This window comes from Lissotriton helveticus, chromosome 7 (assembly GCF_964261635.1).
Source record: "Lissotriton helveticus chromosome 7, aLisHel1.1, whole genome shotgun sequence".
Lineage (NCBI taxonomy): Eukaryota > Metazoa > Chordata > Amphibia > Caudata > Salamandridae > Lissotriton > Lissotriton helveticus.
This window is the reverse complement of record NC_136068.1, coordinates 1,831,464,346-1,831,476,411: the sequence shown is the minus strand read 5'-3', so window position 1 is coordinate 1,831,476,411 and position 12,066 is coordinate 1,831,464,346.

The following is a 12,066-nucleotide window of genomic DNA, read 5'->3' as shown; positions in this document are numbered from 1 at the left end:
ACCAAGTGTTATAGTTCAATGCTCTGGGGCCAGGGTAAAAATCAAACAAGTCCCAAATAGAAATAGGACCATCTCCAATTTTGGGCTGGGAAAATCTTAAGAATGGGACAATGTTCCTGTGCTTGAATTTGATTAGTATCAGGTCTCCCGGAATGTCTTTAGGTAACATCCCTAGCCATCCCACCCTCCTGACGCTCAGGATTCCGCCATCTAGGTCAGGTGGCAGCGGTCTGTTGTTATTGAGCCAAAAAATGGCTTTATTCAGCAAATCCTGGCTTGTTTCATATTTGTCCTGACTAAGTTCAGGGACCCCGGAGAGTACAGCCACATAGGGGGCGGCTTCAGGGGGTAAATTCATTCGGTGTCTTCTTTCTTGAGGAAGCCTAGGGACTTTGAGAGGGAGGCGAGTGGGCTTAGAAGTAACTTTACTACCGCTTAGGATAGGTGTGCTGAGAGAGGGATCAATTGTTTGTTCTTTCCTGTGTTCGATTGACTTGGGGTTCACAAGGTTAGTAGAGAGCGCCAGGACAAGAGGGAATAACAGTATTTACAAGTGATGGTAAACTCCTTTGTACTATTTTTTCAACATCAGACAACCTATTTCCCAGATCCTTAATTTTTGAGAGCAGAGGTGATAAAGCCGCATTCAACAGTTGCTCTATATGGGCCAGTAGGGTCGATTGGAAGGGGGAAACAGGGTCATTTGATGTGATCACCGTCTTAAGTGGCATTGATACGCTTGGGTTGACAGAGGAAAGCGAGGAAGAAGAGGGGCTACAGCACATTCGGTCGGCATTTGGTGGGGTAACCTCATTGTTCCTTTTGCTGGCTGGTTCCCGAAACGGTGTATCAGATTTAGGCAGAATTATTTCACGGGCCTGGGGAGTGCAGTTTATAAGATCCGTATCTCTGTCCACTGTAGGGGAAGTAGAAATATCAGGGGCATAGTTTGTGCCACACAAGGCATTCAGTTCTTCCCAGACAGACATAGTAGTTGAGTTACAGAAAGGCCCCCCAAACGTCACTAGACAAATAACAACGCAAAAGAAAAGGGTAAAGTGTCTCTATACCTCATGCTATGAAGGGGCCAAGTGGGGTGGCCCGTCCCGTCCTCCTCGGATCCTCCGAGGGCCACAGAGGGCCCGCCCTTTGCCCGGGCTTAGCCCGGCGTCCCGCTCGCGTCCCGCGAAGCTGGGCGGAGCTCCCCTTTTAGGCGCCTCCTGGCGCTTCCCACGTGAATCAGGAAGCAGCGCCGCCGCTAGGGCCGCCAGGAGATGTAGTCCCGGAGCGGCGGCGCTGTGGACTGCACAATTGGACTCCTGGCAGTGGCGGCAATGTTGGGGTCCTGCTCGTCTCTCCCCTGCTCCTGCCCGGTGAGTTGAAAATGCCCCCGCGCTCCGCCGAGCGGAGCTCCCCTTTTAGGCGCCTCCTGGCACTTCCCACGTGAATCAGGAAGTAGCGCCGCCGCTAGGGCCGCCGGGAGATGTAGTCCCGGAGCGGCGGCGCTGTGGACTGCACAATTGGACTCCTGGCAGTGGCGGCAATGTTGGGGTCCTGCTCGTCTCTCCCCTGCTCCTGCCCGGTGAGTTGAAAATGACCCAGTCAGAAATTAACCCTGTTGTACCACGTGCACAATTCCCCCATCGGGCCGTGGTATTTATAGCAAACCTGGCACACTCGCGCAGTCACAGTAGTGAATACGGCTGATCGCTGCGCCTGACAAATAAGTTCACTTTGTCTCCACTTGATGGCAGTCTGTAATCATTGTTGGTTCCTTGAGAACAATTCTTAAGTTCCTGGCCCAGGGGGCAACGCCAACCGATGGCAAACCCCCAAGACAAGTGCGGGCCAGTTAGGACAGGTGCCCGTCAGTGCCAATGATGGCGCCGCAATTTGGAATATTCGCCGGCGGGACACCCGTAATAGGTAAGTGACTGGTAGGCCAGAGGGGGCGCCTGGGCGATTGTGGGGACAACCAGGCGAGGATAAAAGGGGGAGTACATCCCCACAGAGTTACCTGGTATCCCTCTCCTGGATGCCTCCGACGACCTTGTTGCTTTGCCCGCTCCCTGGACCTTGCCACGCTGCTGCACTGAACTACACCTTAATTTTACAGGTGCAGTAGCCGCGCTCTCTGTCCATCGGAGCCCACGTGCCCCGACTTTTTCATGCTTCAGCCCTCCATGTAGATCTTTATATGGTCATTTTGAGGACCTTTGGCCTTTAGTTTATGTTTTAATGTCTCTCACGAGACAACCTTCCATTCTTAATACTATTTCACTTTATCCTAGGTGCCCTTTCCCCCTTCACAGTCCTGAAGAAGACCCCCTATCTAAGGTGGACAATAACCTACGTTTTTCTGGGGTCGAAACGTCGACACTTCTATTTAAAACCAGCCTAAAAACAACGGATATTTCTTACTGTGTTTCACTGTGTGGTTTGGCTAGTAACAACTGTGCAAACTTTTGTGTAATAGTGGCGAAAAAATAAGCCTAATTGGACGCCTAATGTGAATCGGTTGATTGCACCAATTTTCCTACGTGTCCATGACACTCCATCCTCACCAAAATCACCCACTTTCCCAAATACCCCCTTTCTTTTCTTCTGGGAACAATGTTAATATAATCTAAATGTGTTCTTCATATATTTGTAAGTACGAGGGTGTGATTAACCCCTTGCATGCGGCGCGATTCTGCGCCTGTGCGGCAAAATCGCAAGTGGGCGGGTTTATGACGGCCCCCAGCCGTCATCAGCACACGAGCGCCGTAGTGCTTGACGGCTGGGGGCCGTCATCAGCATGCAAGGGGTTAAATAACACTACTCAGTCATTGATTGTATGTATTGTTTTTACGTATTGTGAGTACTTGCTTATAGTATTGTTTACTGGGACCATCCCAAACTGAATCTGCGGTGAAGCTGTCTTTTTGGCAATGGATGGGACATTGGACTTCTTGTGACTTGGAGACATTCAAAGGTTGTGGGTTCGTGTCCCACTAGAGGCGCTTTTAAAATCTGCCCTTTGACCCCTTTGTGGGAATTAGCGCTGGTCGCCTCACTGAACCTGATGAGATGGCGTATCCGAGAGGCTCTGGCGGCGGCCATTGAAGAACCATTTTTCCACTGATACGCAGTGCTTTAAATGGGCCGGTACTGTCCGGTGCGGAGTACCAGCACTTTTTTATTTTGAGAGGGACAGTACCGGCACTTCTCGAGCGTGAAGTAATACATTTAATTGAGAGTACTGGCACTTCTCAGAAACAAGCAGGTACTCTGGTATAGAGTACCTTCACTTCTGTTTTTCTGATGATAGGTAGAGGTCCCACCGGTTGCCACTGCCGCGGACCTAGGGATGTGGCCGGCGCGGGAACAGGTGAGGTTGGGAGGGTCCGGGAGTCGGGCGCCTGGTTTTACTGCTCATATACCAGGGATATAATGTTGTGGGATATATTCAGGGCCTCTAGAAAATGTGATTGTGTGTCTGTTAATTTTTCTGCATAACTATTCATAAAGGGCAATATTGCCCAGTTTCTTGTCATAGTCAGTTGGAGGCACCGATGAAAGGGCTTTTGTTTTGAGTTGACCCATGCTACATTCATCTTTACTGCGAATTATTTTTTGAATGGCCAGTACCTCAAATGTGCAGTAGGTGGTGATGCTATACAACATTTATTTATATTTATCGTATCTGAAGTGGTTAATGCCTTTGTGACTGGTTCGGAGACTGTGACAGTCCGTGTGATACAGTGGAGTGCTTGTGTCTGCCGCCTGAGACAGTATAACTGTCTGAGGAGAGCTTCTTCACATGGTTTCCTCAGGCAGAGCCCATGGGCGTGTGCTCTGGCTAATTTTAGCCCCGCTACGTCTAAATGCACAAGACATGTACCTGTTTTGGAGATATACCATTGAGGGGAGGGCCGGGACACATGGTTTTGCATCGAAATGCTTCACGCTGGGTCAGTGCTGACGAAGCCTCCGATGAAGAGCTGTGAGGCTGGAGTCGAGGGAGGCAGATTTACAAGCCCCTTGCGCCCTTTTACGCTGCCGTTGCAACACTTTTATGACGCAACGGCGGCACAAAAGATGCGCCATGGTGCAGGGTACTTACAATGTGACGCATCTGGGAGATGCGTCACGTTGTAAAGCCCTGCGTCAGAAGGAGGCGTTCCTGCACAGGGGGGGGGGGGCGTTCCGGCGCAGGAACGCCTCCTAAAGGTGGCTGAGTGAAATCTACAAGATTTCACTCAGCCACTTTTGGGCCCATGCTGCGTCAAAACCCTGCGCCTGCTTGAAGTAGGCGTAAGGATTGACGCACCATTGTAAGAATAGGGCCCCCCAGAGCATTGCTGGAGCTGCGTTGTGCTTGTGACGCAACTCCAGCAATGCACCGCCTTTTGCGGCACAGATGGGTCACGCATCTGTGCCTTTTTTGCCCCATGGTGCGCCGCATTGTAAATGCGGCGCATCCATGGTGGCGGAGGCATGGCACACAATAACTGGCGCATCCCTGCTGATATGCAGGGATGCGCCACTTATTGTAAATCTGCCCCGAGATGCATTGTGCTGGACCAGATCCAGTGACACATCGAGGACCTAGAGAAGGACCACACAAACCTGGAACAGGGCAGGACCTAGAGAAAGAGGGAAACCAAGGACCAGATACAGGGAGACACCAAGAACCTGGAGGACCAGGGCCAGGTGGAGCAGGATGCCCAGGCCTGGTGGAAAAGGCAGAAGCCTTGGTAAGGAGGATGGGTTTAGGAAAGGGTTAGACGTAGAAGGACGAGCAGGAATAAGAGGACCAGCAGAGGATGATTATGGCTAGAAGGAGAAGGCTAGGGTAGGGGTTGGGTGGGAAGAGGACCAGGAGGCGATCGATAGGGAGGAGCAGAAGGACCAGGAGGAGAGAGATGACTCGAGGAATAGGAGGCGGAGCAGGAGAAGGGAGGGATCAATATGATTCTAGGCCACAGGTGGATCCCTTAGTTACACAGGCCACAGCGCAGGAACTGCTCGTAGTTACCCTTCTCCGGCCACAGACTCTTTGGAAGCCCTCAGACCCTTGGTACCTTAAAAGGAGGCCTGTAAACGAGAGCAGTGTCCCCATAACCTTGTCCTGCTTGAGTGCAGAAGCCTCAGTGGCCTGTGTTTCGCCCCTGCCCTGAGCACACGCGTGCCCTGCACCAGAACACCACACTCTTCGCCCCCAGGGCCCTCCCTGTGAATGTGCTGACACGGCGCCTCTGCTTTACTCCTCAAGGTCCAATGTTTGAAACAATTAACACGAGCGATGAACAGTTTTATTATTATTAATACGAGCTTTGTTGCCTCTGGAAACTTGAAAAGGAAGTCAAAACCAGTCCTAGCAGAGCGGTGAACTAGGCCTGCCGGTGTGATCTTTCCGGAGTTCTGCCAGAGCGCAGGACAACGTCTTCATGGGCAAACACATGTATATTTCGCTGGCTTACTCAATATGTCTTTTATTGTCCTCCTCCTTTAAAATAGATATATATTTGCGAAAATCGCATGTTGGTATTATAGCCCTGTGATGTGTGTGTTAAATACAGACCTGCCGAGTACCACGCATCACAGGTGATAGTAACGCAAACTGGCCAAATGTCCGCATCCTGGCAGGGTCGGGGATGAGTCATTCAAATCAGTTGTTGACTCCTGTCCATAACTGCATGAGTGAACTCCTATCATTTTCATGCGTGTGTCACTATCTCCTCTTACTGAGGTTGGGGACCAGGGCTCGAGTCGGGGTACCACGCGGGTGGAAAGCGCCACCCCACTTATTTTACCGGGAGCTCGATAGCTGGAGCAAATGGAGCCACACATTCACTCTTTGGCCTCTCTGGGGCGAGATCGGAGCTCATTCAGAACGCTGATCACGCGCTGGCTTCTCTGATGCAATCGCATCTAAGGGGTGAGCGAGGGGAGGCAATGAGTCTGATGGTGCAAGCCACCTTTTTAGGGCTCGCCTGCGTTGCAGCGCGAAGCGCGCTGCCGCTGGCGAGCCTTGTTGTCGTCGTGAAGGCCTCCCAAGTGGTACAGACCGGTGCACGCGCAGCACCGGTCTGTGAACGTGCGAGCTGCAGGGAACGCCAACGTGCACGCTCACGGCATCACGCTCCTGCCCTCCCGCGTCTCTCCCAAGGCACGCTCCAGGCCGACTTGTCTTTTATTTCAGCCCGATGTTCCTCCAAAGCTGGAGCCGCTGTTCTTATCACGATTCACGAACTCCCCATCTTTCATACCGTGTGATCCTGGGCAAATCAATATTCTTGCTGTGCCAAAAATGCTGCCTATACTAACTAGTCCGATCGCTAGATAATACCGTTTTAAGCGTTGCTCAGGACTGCCAACAAACGTGAGCTTGGTGAGCTGGTTTTCTCGCCTGTTCTAATCCTTCCATCAACTCGCCCCACTCTCCAGGTCTCTCTCCCTTCCCTTCACCTGGCCCTCTAGTCTCTGGCCCCCGTCTCACTCCCGCCACTCTTCGTCACGCTGTTGCTATGGCGGTTCTCACCACTCCACCGAGTGCTAAGCGGGCACGTTATGCCGCCGCCCGCCCGCCCCTCCTGCCACTCTATTATGGCTGCTCGGAGGGAGGGTATGTAATCCCGGAGAATTACCCACGCCAAGCCCCGCGTTCCCTTTTGTTTTGGGAACGGGGAAGCGTGCGCGCGCCACTGCCGCTGGGACGCCTGTACCTCCGTGCCACCACAGTGATCCCATCCAGGCCGGACTCCGGATGACCAGCTGGTTCGTTTGCCTATTTGAGTTTTTTTTTGTGGCCAATTGATTTGAGGCAGAGGTGATACTGGTTGATCTTGGATGTTGATGTGGCGTCAAATTACAGAGGGGTCTGGGCGCATTGGGTGGAAAGCCTGTTCTGCTGCGTGGGTGGGTATTGTTGCTCGTCTACACCTCCCGAGCAGTGGACAGTTAGCCCTTCGCTGTGGGATTACACGACGGCTTCCTCGGAGGTCGGGTTGTCTTGTTAGTATTGCCTTTGAGTTTGCTTTTGCTATCTTGCTATATAGACTTCTTTTTGTTTTTTAAATGCATAACTTTATACACGTATGTAGAAGGGCTTTTGGTCAGCAGGTGTTATCCATTGGTTAGTTGAGATATAGCATGGGAAAATGGGTCAGCGCTCTTTACCTGTTGGCGTGCTACCTTCACTTTGATTGTCTGCAAAAAGCCTGTGCAAACATATGTGGCCGCATATTTTTTTTGTTTTTTTGGTATATGCTTGCAATAAAAAAGTTATACCAGCCTGTGAATGCTAGACCTATTGACTTTGCCACTGCTTGCATTTATTTTTGTTTCCTTTGTAACAGTCCTTTAATCGGGCCGTGCGTTTTGACACTGTTACCGGGCAGCTACATATTCCCTCTTTTTGTGTGGCACAAACTTTAGGTATGGTGATAGCCAAGACCTTTTGCTTTTACTAAAATGATATGTGTAAGAAACTTATAGGGACTTTCAGCTGCCCTCTTCATCCATTGGGCTGTTATGTCCTTTATAGTTTTCTTCTGCCCTCTGCAGCATACAGCATGTGACAGTCGGGTAGTCCACTTCCGCCATTGTCTACAATCACTGTGAGTAAATGCATGCTCCTCTTTCATAAGCAGCTGCATCAGAGCACACAATAGTTCCCTTAATGCCAAATGGTAATGTGTGCTTTTTAATACGAAAAAAAACTAAATCCTTTTGGGTTTGCCAATGATTGTTTAATTTACTATTCCAAAATGGCATTTGGACACCTTGACTGAGTAAATGCAAGTTAAAACTGAAAGAATCCAATATGGCTTCTGAAACCCAAGTATGCATACTCTCCCTCAGGTGGCCTTCTCTTAATGATTTTGCTCAGAAGCAAATAGCTTTTGAATATGCTACTTGTGCATGAGTACTGAAGCAGCAGCAGTCATTTGGGAATTTACTTTATTTGATGCAAGGAAGCATTGGCAACACCAACGGCTCTATGCCTTGTAATAAAAGAAAGGCAAGTCTGTTCACTATGCCAGTATTTGTTTTATTTTGAATATCCGTGTTTGGACACTGGAATTGAGGCGAAGAAGGGACGTAAATGGTCCTGGAACACCTTATGCATAGACTTGAAGCAGAAAAGTTTGCCCAGCACCTCTGATGTCTTCCCGCATCAGACTACATGTTTGTTAGGAGAACCAATCAAACGTGACAATTCTAATGACGACTGTTTGTGAGAACTGCAGTCGAATTCAAGGATGCTGGCTTCAGTAATAGCAGCTTTCTGAAGCTCACAATGGAATAGCTCCAGTGCCTACAGTGCACTTGATTTTAAGTCTGTTTTATTTTATGTTATTTAAATAGTGCTGAGAATTAAAGTGGATAGAAAGAGGACTGTTTCAAGGCCGAAGCCGCAATCTGGAGAAAAGGCAGAGCTTTTGCCAGCCCCGCTTCAGCTGCGTTCAAGAGGGACTTCGCGAAAATGGAATGTGCACTCCAAATGTAACGGATATTATTCAGTCGGCTAGTCCACTCAGACTGTTACAGGAAGTAGGGCTTTAATTGGAATGGGAAAAAAGTGTGTGACTCGGTCATCTCTACTTCTCTATGGATGATCACCGTAACACTGGGAATAGCAACTTCACTGGGATGAGAAGTAATGACAACAGTGTATTGTATTTGCTTGTCATTTGAAAATAAACAAGAATTTTGACAACAACAAAAAAGTGTGTGTGGGGGGAGGGTCTGTAATAGAACACATAGGTATCCCGAAGATTGCTTATAAGAGGCAGGCCTATATAAATAAGGGTGTGGCCTAAATCAAGTGAGTGCAGAATCCTCTTCCTCAAATATTTATTTAGTCTTACTCGACAAACTATAACTGAAAGCAGTAGCGGCATATTTATTTATCATAAGCAGTAAAACACTTTACAAGGTGCACGTACATTTCTGTGAGGCAATGGAAGGTATTATCAGCCTGATTCATGAAGGGGAATTGCGCTCGCAAAGGGCCAGATTCTGAGAATCTGGCCCTTTGCGAGCGCAATTTTTGCATTTGGGATTCATCATCCCAAATGCAAAAATCGGTAATTGCGAAATCGCATATTTGCGAGGAATCGCATTTAAGGAATCTCTATTAGAGATTCCTTAAATGCAATTCATCAACCATTTTTGATTTGCGAATTCGCAATATTTGGCCGCTATTTACCGCGAGGTCAAACCTCGTGGTAAATAGCGAAAACTTAGAAAAATGCTTTTAAATGCATTTTTCTAAGTTGCATGTTGCACACACACATGTCCTTTGGACATGTGTGTGCTCAACACCAATGTAAATGGCATTTCAGGGGTGCTACAGGGTGTCCTTTGGACACCCCTAGCACCCTTGAAATCGCATCCTTATTTGCGATTAGCAAATTGCTAATCGCAAATAAGGAATAACTCCCCATTCATTCCTATGGGCCTTTAGGCCCATAGGAATGAATGGGGAGTTATTCCTTATTTGCGATTAGCAATTTGCTAATCGCAAATAAGGAATGTGTAGGAATCGCAATTTATTTTGCGATTCCTACATGAATCCCGTTTTGCGAGTCTGTAATAGCGATTCCTTATGATTCGCTATTACAGACTCGCAAAACATGCCGATGATGAATCGGGCTGTATATTTATGGCAAGGAATTTTCCCCAATCCCATCAATCAGTGTTTATAAAGCGCAGCACTATCACAACCGATCACATTGTTGCATGGAGTGGCTATTAGCTGAGTGTTTCTGGACTTCTAGTCATCTAAGTATGCAAGCCCAGCATTTAAAAGACATTCAATAAATAGATGTTCCTGAGAGTTACAGCAAAGGAACAGACACATTTTGGCGCCTTTTCAAATGTATTAAGCGCTATATAAATGGCACTTTCAGAGCTGTAGTGCAGGGGCATCTTAAGGATTTTGGGGGCTCTAGGCCAAATGTATTTTGGTGGCCCCTGTTCGGAACAGCTTTGACTTTCTGATCCATTTTCAGCTCTTTCATGCCCTCTTTGGCCATTTCACTGACAGTGCACAGGCAGACTCGTCCAAATTCTAAAAGTTTTTACATCTAATATTCTGGTTTAGTGGTGTGTGTTTTTAGTATTGTGATGCAACAGCTCGCTTATATAACTGCAAATAATCTCTGTGACACCCTACCATTTCTCATATATGAGGCCCTGTTTTGATTTAAAATAAACTTTTGTACGGATGTTGGTATGAAACACAAAATTTCTCTACAAAATGCCTGTAATAGACTCACACATCATCCACATTAAAAACAAACTAAGGGAAAATAGCATTTAAAACAATCTGTTTAAGAATTATTAAAGAAATAAACTATTGGAAGCCCATTTTAGATACCTTTGGACCCTTGGTGAAGATGCACTTTTAGCCTAGTTCATTTATACATTTTGGGTTATCACAATATATATTTGATTTATCTTTCCATATTTCACACGTGTTTTTCAAATATTTTTCACTGTATATCCAGCGAGTTGAATGTGGATTGTCCTTTCTTTTATTGCACCAAATGTGAAAGTTTACAAAACGTTTGTGTTCAATCATTATTAAAACAAATTTGAGGTCATGATTATTGAGTAAAATGTACCTCATGCAAAGTAAAGATGTGTTTAAATGTATCCAGTATATGGGAATTCAGCACACCCATCGCTTATGATTAGTTCCTTTATGTGCTTTTCAAAAATCCTTTGTTTTCATTGGTTTATAGCTTACATTTATCCCTCCTTTTGCTGGTTTGTTCATGCCCTGGAGACTGACCCTGTTACATGCATTATTTCACGATGGGCCATATAGGTTTGTGTCGAGCACTACTTGTTTTGTTAATTTCTTGCTTGAAGGCGTGTACTCCCTGCAGCCTTGCCTTGAAGCGCGTCCATGCCTCGGACAAGCTGAACAACGGGGAAAGATCGTGACAGTCTCCCTGCAGCGTTTTTTCCTCCTGCTGCCGGCTAATGTGTTGAAGGTGGAGGGGAGGTTTATATTGCAACTTGCAGCAGATGTCCCTTTATGTTCACAAAGCTCCCCTATCCTTAATCTTGTCCAGGGCGGCCAATACGTCACAGCTGCTGGCACAGGGGCAAGCCTCTATCGTCGGTACCCACAGGACTCAAATTGACTTTTTCTGTCCTGGGAACCAGGCCTCGCATTAGGCTACTTGCAGCTCATAAATTGAATGCAGGCTGTGCCTTGTGGGAAAAGCAGACTACACTAAGTAAGGCCGCATTGTTGCTGGTAAGATTAGGAGGGTCAAGCTGACGTCACTGTCCTTCTAGTTGACTTTTGTTTAGCATGATCCTGCACCGACTATCCGTGCCCAATGGCACCTTTCTTCCACATCGCCACTCTCATCTAGCCAACCCATTCTCTTCCCACAAACTCCTCCAGCCCTTAAGGTAAAGCATGGACTGGGAGCTCCAGGTTTACTCACTCCAAGTTGTAGTAGTGTGATTGCTACTCCTATCTTTATGAGAATGCAGAAAGATGACTTTATGCAGTGAGCAGTTTCATAACTGGCACACACATTTTGCTTGTGGGAAATATGTGTGGCATATTAGTGACTGGGCAGATTTGGTTAACATGCAGACCATCCAGGTGTCAGCACAGTGTAAGTAAAACGACAGACACCTATCTTAATAAAGCATAAGCTGACGCACTAGTAACCAATATTTGTCATTCAATTTTTTAAAAGACCATGAAATGTAAAGGACTCCCACCTCTCCAACAGTTGGATTTACAGCTCATTAAATGTAAAAGGGCTCCATCCTTCCCATCATTAAATTTAATCCAGTCTCCGACTAGTTGGAGCAAGCAAGGCCAGTCTTCACAGCTGCTGAGGATTCCACCTCTCCCTTGAAGGACTAATGAGCACCATCACTTTAACCTCAAGCTCTGCAGAAATGACTCCCGGGGATCTGAGGAATCCAGATGGCATCTCATTCATCTACTATCGGGAGGCTCCTCTTCCATACCAGGATTGACGTGACCTTTATTTCTGCCTTCTGTCTCTAAAACATAATTAGTATGCAAGTACACAA